The following is a 10,087-nucleotide window of genomic DNA, read 5'->3' on the forward strand; positions in this document are numbered from 1 at the left end:
ACATTCCGCATGGTCACCTAGTGGGGGATGCTGGATACACACTGGAGTCATGGCTGATGACACCTATCAGAAATACACATACACCCGAACAAGAACTCCATAATGAGGCACACGCACAAACACAAATCATAATAGAGCATATGTTTGGGATGCTCAAGTCACAGTTCTGGTGCCTGGACACATCCGGTGGAGCCTTGCAATACGCACCGACTACTTGTACCCAAATTGTCCTTGTATGTGCCATGCTACACAATATGATCCTGCGGAAACAGCTGCAGCAGGAACAGCATGGGGCAGGGCCACACAGCCCCACACCAGTGCTAAGGCCTGCACAAGTGCAGAGTGACTCAGAGGAGGAACAACCTGAGCCTGCCCCAGTAGGAAGAAGGAGGTGTGCCCAGTATGCACTGGCCTTGGCAAACAGGCAACGCATAGCACATGCACTGACACAGTAGGGACCCAGGGATTGACACCTCTCTCTCGCATATACAATAAAAGGGATTCCAAATGTGACACTACCTATGCTCAACCATGTATAGGGAGTGTACTATGTGCATCCGACATAGGCAGCCCTGCAGCACCACCCTCAATACTGGGACACCCACAAGGTAAGTGACTCACACATGCCAGTTGGGGGGGCACATACCCAACAACAATCACAGCCAGCAGGATAGGTGTAGACAAACACAAACAAATGCTGTACTACGGCCTCTGAATGAGCGCTATGGGTAACCCCTCCCCAGGCCTACACAGACAGACTACAGCAGGCCTGCCAGTTGGATGTAAATTGTGAAGGCTAGGAAGTCAGAAACTAATATGTAGGTACTTAAAGCTAAGATCTTTAGTACACTGGTATGCCTCTAGCCAGCACAATAGGTAAGACTACAGACCGAAATGGTGTACCCAACATACCAGTAGAGTCCTAGCAAATGTGCAAAAGTGTAAGGTGTGCCACACCATCCTATGTACACTTATAGTAACAGTCAGGTTTGCCCCCCCACCCCTGTGTAGAAATGTAGAAACAGTCAGGTGTCCCCCCCGCTATGCAGAAATGTAGCAACAGTCAATGCCAAATGACCGATGTATACCCTGCAGACACAGCATGCTACCTGTCAGTGTACAACACAAAGGTCGGCATCGCAGTACAAACTACCTGGACTTGATCCACACATGAAATATAGATGGCCATACTGGGCATGCTCACACACTTAGAGGAATGAAGGCAATGTCAGTCAACAGCATACTGAAAGGTCATACTGGGCATGCTCACACATTTAAACACATGAAGGCCATGTCAGCAAACACCAGTGGACAAGAAATATCTGGCAGTTGCAGTTTTTAGTGCAAACACGTTAGTATGCACCACTCCTGCCTTGCACACACAGTGGATAGGAATACAGACATATATGTAATGACAACACACTATAATATGCCAAATGTAGACGGACATAGATGTGTGGAAGAGGGTGACCATGACAAGGAGCCATCTGGGCCTGTCCCACCCAGCACACAGCCAAAGGGCCCCAAGCACATGAGGTGCAGGTGTCACTCACTGCAGATACTAGCCACCAGTATCTGTCAGCATGATGGCATGTTGCACGTGCCAGCTGTGTAACATGACTGTACAAGGAAGTAGTCACCTAGTAGCTGTATACATGTACCTGTGGCATATGACCCAGTGTGTGCCCACATGCAGCATGTCAACCTCTACATGAATGAGTTACAGCCCATACACACACTGCCCTCTCCATAGCAGTATCATGACAAGCCTGCTTAGGTCATCTAATGTGAAATTCACCCTTGGGAGAGCTGTAGCTCAGTAATCCCTATGGCGCGTCCCATAACTGTGTACTGCTGTAGTGATAAACTAGTGAGGTAGTAGTCCTAACCCCAGACTTGGCAACTGTGTGAGTGTGTATTTGTGTGCGTGTCTCTCTTTCTCTGATTATGTAGAGAGAAATGCTTTTTTATGCTACTCACACTGCATACAGTTCATATACTCAACTTTGGCAAGGCTGCTGATGTCACTCACCTAGAAATACACCTCTGGGGTAATCATAGCCTAGTAATCTCTGTAGCATGTCCTGTAACTGCTTACTGTTGTAGTGTGATAAAATAGTTAGGTAGGTGTTCTAACCCCAGACCTGGCAACTGTGTGCTTATGTGTGTCTGACTGAGTTAAGAGCAATGCTTTTTAGGCCACTCACACCCCGTACAATACATATACTCAACTTTGGCAAGGCTGCTGATGTCACTCACCTAGAAATACACCTTTGGGGAAATCATAACCCAGTAATCTCTGTAGTGCATCCTATAACTGTGTACTGCTGTAGTGTGATAAAGTAGTTAGGCAGGTGTTCTAACCGCAGACCTGGATTGTGTGTGAATCTGTGTGTGTGTGTGTCTGACTGAATAGAGAGCAATGATTTTAGGCCACTCACACTCCATACAATACATATACTCAGCTGTGGCAAGGCTGCTGATGTCACTCACATAGAAATACACCTTTGAGGAAATCATAGCCCAGTAATCTCCGTAGTATGTCCTGTAACTGCGTACTGCTGTAGTGTGATAAAGTAGTTAGATAGGTGTTCTAACCCCAGACCTGGCAACTGTGTGCTTGTGTGTGAATGTGTGTGTGTGTGTGTGTGTGTGTGTGTGTGTGTGTGTGTGTGTGTGTGTGTGTGTATGTCTGACTGAGTAGAGAGCAATGCTTTTTAAGCCACTCACATCCCGTACAATTCATATACCAACTTTGGCAAGGCTGTTGATGTCACTCACCTAGAAATACACCTCTGGGGAAAGCATAGCCTAGTAATCTCTGTAGCGTATCCTGTAACTGCATACTGCTGTAGTGTGATAAAGTAATTAGGTAGGTGTTCTAACCCCAGACTTGGTAACTGTGTGTGTGTGAATCTGTGTGTTTTTGTGTTGCTGACTGAGTGACAAACAATGCTTTTTAGGTCACACACACTACTTAGAATTCATATACCCAATGCTGGCAAGGCTGCTGATGTCACTCACCTACAAATACACCTCTGGGAAAGTCATAGCCCGGTAATGTCTGTAGTGCGTCCTGTAACTGTGTAGTGTGATTTAGAACTGTGGTAGGGTTCCATCACCACCCATGGCAGTTCTGGATTTTTTGCGTGTGTTTCAATGTCTGTGTATGGAGCAATGCATCATAGGCTACTCACTCGCAGTACATTTCAAATGCCCTACGTTGCCAATCCCGCTGATGTCATTCATTGTGAAATACAACTTTGGGGCGAAAGATCCCTGTGGTGTGACCTATAACTGCTCTATGGTGTAGTGTAATATAGGCCTTGGTCAGGGCTTCTATACCCACACATGACAGTTGTGGATGTTTTGTGCGTGTCTAATTGTTTGTGTAGGGAGCAATGTATTTTAGGCTAATCAGTCACAGTACAGGTGAAATGCCCTACTCTGGTAATCCTGCTGATGCCAGTCACTGTAAAATACACCATTGGGGAAGAAGTACTTCAGTAATGTCTGTGGCGCATACTATAACTGCATAGTGCTGTAGTGTAATAAACTAGTTAGGTAGGGGTTCAACTTCCAGACATAACAGGTGTGTGTGTGTGTGTGTGTGTGTGTGTGTGTGTGTGTGTGTGTGTGTAACTCGTATCCTGTGTAGAGGTGAGTGTGTGGCCAATGTGGAGGAGGTTTTGCTGATTACTTTTATGGTAACCCTACTATGTATCACAATGTAAACCATACAGGGCTAACAGATGTAAATGAGCTGGGAGGCTGGGGTGCAAAGCCATACCCATACACGTGACATCAAAGCCAGCCAATCGACATTAGCAACCTCACTATTACATAGAGCACACTCTCAACCCATGTGTCATACACACACACATGTCTATGCAACAGTCAATATGTGGGTAGTACACTGCATATTGGTCACTGATAGTAACTATGCAGTGATAGCAGTGGGCTACAGAGGGCATGTCACCCTGCCCGTCTGTCCAATATGAATGTACATGCAGACAGTGCACCTCCACCATGTTCCCCAATGGACACCTGCACCACCTGTGGTGCCTTCACATGTGACTCACAATGGACATACCATGCCTGACAACATGCCCTGTATGGACAGATGACAATGACATCAGGGAATGCTGTTGGCATGCTATCAGTGTAGGTGAAGGGTAAACCTGCTGCCCATTACCAGTTCCTGCCAGAGGTGGGCAAGACTGGCACATCTGATGATAATCTGTGTTCACAACATGGGCCAGACACCCCAGGTACAATTCCACATGTCACTGTACATGCATGTGGGAGGTGTGCACATCCTAGACACCATCCATGTCATGGACTAAGGAACACATACATGGCATGTGGTGTACAGCATTAGCCACACACAATAGTCACCCAGCTGACTGGATGGGGGAATGCAATACCCACCTGTGTGGGCAAATGCAGTAACTACTGGCCTGAGCCACAATGCAGACCATTGTCATGTGGCCTGATGCCAAGGTATACCCATTGCCTACCCCTGTACAGCCTGCTGGCACAGCTGACCACCACACACCCGTGTAGACATGCACCCATGCATGTCAGAACTGGTACCCTGTGTGTTCATGTGTGTGTGTGTGTGTTGTATGTTGTGTATGTCCACATCCACATTCACTACAACCCCCCAGAGCATACTGAAGCATGCTGTCTGATGTCTGACATCTCCTCATACTCCTTGCCCATACGGCCTCTACATGACCTGTGTGGTGCATGTGATACCTGCACATTGATGTGTTGTGCCAATCCCACTAGTGATGAGTTGCACTCCTGGCCCTGCCAAGTGTGTCAATGTGTGTGCATCCCTGTGTTGACGCTGGCACCTGTTCATGAAGACAGGCATGTGTATGACACCTACTGTATATCTACCATATCCCTGTTGCAGATGTCACTCACCCTCACATATATGTTCTGAGTGCTCCACATCAGGTAACCCATGTGCTGCATCAAATAACTGCATCGAACTGTGATAGCATTACATAGTTGTTGGGGGTTTGATACCCTGTGCTAGTAGGTGTGTGACAAAAACATGCTTCAGTTTTACTCTCCCACCCCTCCCTGACATGTATCTGCCTCTGTCTGCCTCCCCCACTCCCTCTCTGGTGGATGTGGAGACCCACACCTGCCTTGCTTAGGCAGCAGCATGTGTATTTTATGTGATGCTCATGATCAGCTGATGGCCTCTGCACAAATTGCAGCCCTCCCCTAGCTGAATGCATGTGGAACAGCTGTGGTAACAATCCCATAGCCAATTGCATGGAAGCACACTCCAATACCTAATAACATCATGGTGGTGTTGGGCCTTTGCAGTCACTGTGAGCATGAACTGGATCTGATGTTTGGCAAACAGCATCACAGATGGATTGGGGATTTACCTCTAACAACATACACTGTGTAAAGAGGGCAACAAACAGGAGGGGGATGTGCCTGACCTGACTACAGACTGTAAGTGCTGCTATACTGCATTTGGAGTAATGTTGGTTTAACAGTGTTTGTCTGGATATGCCTGTCATACATCTCACAATACCTCCCATGTCAGTTCCATGTAAACGAGGAATCCCCATCTGCAGGGTCATCTGCAGACTGGGTAGCTTGTGCATATGGTTTCATGTGTTAGCCACAGTGAATCAGTCTGTGGAATGCAGAAGGTAGTGTGAGGATTGCAGTCTGTAGATGATGAAGGCCGTGACAGTTACTGACTTCATATCCCTCATAGGACATATGTTGCAACAAACCCCGTTACAATGGAAATTATATGAGGTTATCACAGCAACATGTCTATACTGGCCCTGTGTATGTGCTGTCAGTCACACCTCTGTCAAACTTTGTACATATGGCGTGCATGAAGTGGTGCATATGTGCTGTACACCATAAATACTGTCATCATATCTGATAACAAACCAGTGATATATCAGATTGCTACACATGTCATGTACAGTAGTGGTTATATTTCATTACATAAGCTGGACATTCTGTGGATGTTTGTACAGTACTGAAGTCTGTGTAGTGATGGTGAATGTCGGCAGTGTGTGTATCATTAATATGTACTTCAGGCTGTGTACAAACTGTGGTAGATGTCATTGTTCTAGCTCCCCTTCTATCAGATGTTACATGCTGCCCCACTGTATGGTACCGTTTTGCTGTACATGTTTGTAGGGCCATACACACATGTCCCATACCACAGACAGCCATCATACCAAACTGTGTAGCAGCCCAGTATATGTAGGGTCATGCTGTGAGTGGCACATATGAGGATGGTGTAGAACAGATAGTCCATTTGCTGTAATATTATGCTAGCTTACCATATGTGGCTGTGGCTGTGTTCACATTGGTTGTGGTTATGCACTGTCACACCAGTGTATCTTACCCTGTGCTGTGACATGGCTGTCAAGCCTGCCATATATGCAGGTACATGTGCATTCCCCCATATGAGATGTAGGCCAGTGTTGAGCAAGTCTGCCTGTAGCCTGCACAGTGCATTGTTACATGCCTAGCAGCTTAGTGTACTTAACCAGTGGGATGTTATGTGCAGATACTTGCCAGATGTACTGCTACTGGGCCTCCCTTAAATGGCATGTATGTCAGACAGAGCAGTGGGATGCTGTACAGATGTATGTCAATATCAAGTGGGTGGTATGTGTCCATGGCACCCCTGTACCAGCAGTCATTATGTGTCAGGCCAGACAGGAGTGTGTGAATCCAACACCTATGGTGCCAAATGTATACCAGTTGTTATGTGTTATACCCATCTACATGGCTGTCTACATCCATATTGTCAGGCCTGGTATACATGTGGTGCACTAAGGGATTATGTATATACCTCTGGACTGTTCAGGGTGTGTCAAATGTTCCACATATAGTGGCCAAAACTCTGATGCACTCCACAGGGCCATTACATGCTAGCAGTGGTACCTTACAATGATTTCCTTAGGATGTCTGTCAGTAGCCAATGGCACACATGTTATAAGCAGATGTCAGCATCCACACACACCATGTCTGTGAAGACAATCCCAATGACAGTAGCAACAGTCTAGTAATATACCTGCTATACATACCTGTCATCCCCTTGCACTATGTCTTTGGGACTGTAATGCTACACTCCATGTCCAGGACATATGGTGGAAATATATATACATATACTTATCCAGATAGCCATATATATATATATATATATAATTACACATGTGTACTACATTGAATTACCACTGTCATGGCAAACGCCCACTATAAATCCCTAAAGCATATGGGTGTGGTCCCTTTACATTCCCTGTGTGATGGACATCCTTCCTATGTGTGGGCATCAGTGATAAAGACAGCAGGTAGCAACACCTCTTACAGGAGAACCTGGACACTCAGAGTGGCTACATATTCGTAGGAGGATCAGGAACTACAGACAGACTGTGGGTAGAGTCGTGTAATGCTTTGCATAGTACTGGTGTTACAGGGTGTGCGTTTGTGTGTGTGTGTGTGTGTGTGTGTGTGTATACATACTAGTGTACCATGGAATGCAGTCTGTCTGCATAGCTCACTACTGTGGGCCTAACCTCTTGCTGGACAGAGGTATGCCTATCATGTGTTGTCTGTCCACCACACAGGTCTTGTGCAGATATTACACTGGCAGTGTGTGTTGTGTGCTACCAGTACATGACTACATCCATGTCTATTTCTAACTGCAATCCCCTGACTAAGAGTATGTTGCAGACAATCCTGTAACACCTGCACCTTGATTAGTGTATGGCAACAGTGTTCCACATATGTGCCTGTGTTCCAGCCTCTGTCCCCCATCTATATACCAAGCTTTGCACATATGTCATGCTGTTGGGGGTTGTTCTGTAGTGGCTGTGAGTATATCACACTGCCATTGCTGCCATTAGTCCACTGCTGTTGTATCCCCCACACATACAGTGGGGCTGGGGCCATATATGTGTGAGCATCACCTACACAACACATGTGCGCCCTTATGCACTGCAGAGGCCAGTGTATGTAACAGTGGTATATGGGCCTGTATTATTGAGTCTAGGTGGGGAGCACCATAAATGACCTAGGCTGTTACAAATTGTGGGGGTATCAGGGGTACGCTTCCACAAGGTATGTGGATGTACAGTACCATATACTCCACCTATATTGACATTACTTACATTACTTGGGATACTGCAAGCCTACTGCCTCCTGCCATACAGATTGTTCTGTGCATTATGCCTTGTTATGTACCGGGTACAACCCATTTGATCACAAAACGTCGTTACCTCCTACGGAGTTTGTACAGAGTGTAGACAGAGGGTACTGAACTACACACCTACAGTACATACTGTTGATTGTGGTACCATGTGATCCAGTCTGTCTGCAATATTGTACATTCTGAAGGGCCTGGCCTGGACAGCACCAGTTATGAACCTTTCCAGACTACTGTATTAGTGTAACTGTTTCACAGTTGCAGTACTCGGTTAATATGGTTGTCAGTATTTGAGCAGCTATATGATATGGCATATAGAACTGTTATAGTACACAATTAAAGGATTCCCATTTCTGCAAACCTGTGTGTAGTGTCTTTCCTATGACCTTTCTATGGGTATATGTTGCAGGCAACAATTGACATTAGTATGTGTCAGCCATACAGTGTCCAGTTGTTCAGGTGTTAACTGTAGCCATAGTAGCTGTTCCTTACTGTGTGCACCTCCTACATATGTATCTTACTGTACATATATCTGCATGTGTATGTGTAGTCACATGTATATATATATATATATATATATATATATATATATATATCTATATATATATATATATATATATATATATATATATATATACATATACATATATACATATGCATATCTGTATCTGCATATATGTGTCTGTGTATCTGTATCCCGGGGATGTTGATGGCTTCCTCATATTACATGTCCCCTATGGGAGGCAGACTGTACTTGGTAGTGTATTGCAGGGCGCATGTGTTTAGCTATGGGGGATGCCTATTTGTACAAGATGTATAGTGTGTGGGGCCTCTCAACCCCATTAATAGTACATGTGGACATAGGTGTATTTGTTAATCCGCAATTGCTATCTACAGATGTATGGCCATATATATACCTATATAGATATATTTATCTGCTAACAGATATATAACTATATGTGCATAGATAGTGATATATATGTATATGGAGTTAGTAAAACAACATATATATTTATATATATGTATATCTATACATATATGGATATGTTGTATCTGTTAAGGTTGCAATATAGTTACACACGCAGACATCTAGATGTTGGCATACATTCTCTGTACTGTTGCATGACAGGACTGGCTGATATGTGTCTGTAACATTGAATATCTGTGTATCTGTTATGGCTTAGTGGTACATCACTTTGTGTATGGTGTGTGGGGTCCTTTGTTTGAGCCTTGCAAGAGCTGCTTATTTTGTTGCTGGGCAAAACACGGCCCGTTAGATACAGAGTGATTAAGACACCTTAAAGCAGTTGTAAGCAGGTTTCCGTGGGTTTGCATGGAGCTAAGTACTCCCTACACAGGTTAAGCAATTTAGAAGCTAAATGAGTGTATGAAAACATAACCGGAGGTTAGCAGTGCTTACCGTCGTGCAAACCCACGCAAACATGCTTACAACTGCTTTACAGTGCCTTACTCACTCTGTAACCAACGGGCTGTGTTCTGCCAAGCAACAAAATAAACAGCTCCTGCAAGACTCAAAACCAGGACCCTGCACACCATACAAAAAGTGATTTACCACTAAGCCATGGCAGAGATGCATAATCATGTTTTCACATACATATCATCCAGCCCAGGTATACAACACTACAGGGAATGTATTCAGCCATGTAGATGTATTTGTGTGTGTATATATATTCATCTTTAAATGGATATAACATATCTATATATGTAGATATAGGTGTCGGGTATATATATATATATATATATATATATATATATATATATATATATATATATATATATATATATATATATATATATACATACATATATATATATATACATATATATATATATATATATATATATATATATATA

This window comes from Protopterus annectens, chromosome 5.part0 (assembly GCF_019279795.1).
Source record: "Protopterus annectens isolate FY-2018-M chromosome 5.part0, PAN1.0, whole genome shotgun sequence".
NCBI classification, from domain to species: domain Eukaryota; kingdom Metazoa; phylum Chordata; order Ceratodontiformes; family Protopteridae; genus Protopterus; species Protopterus annectens.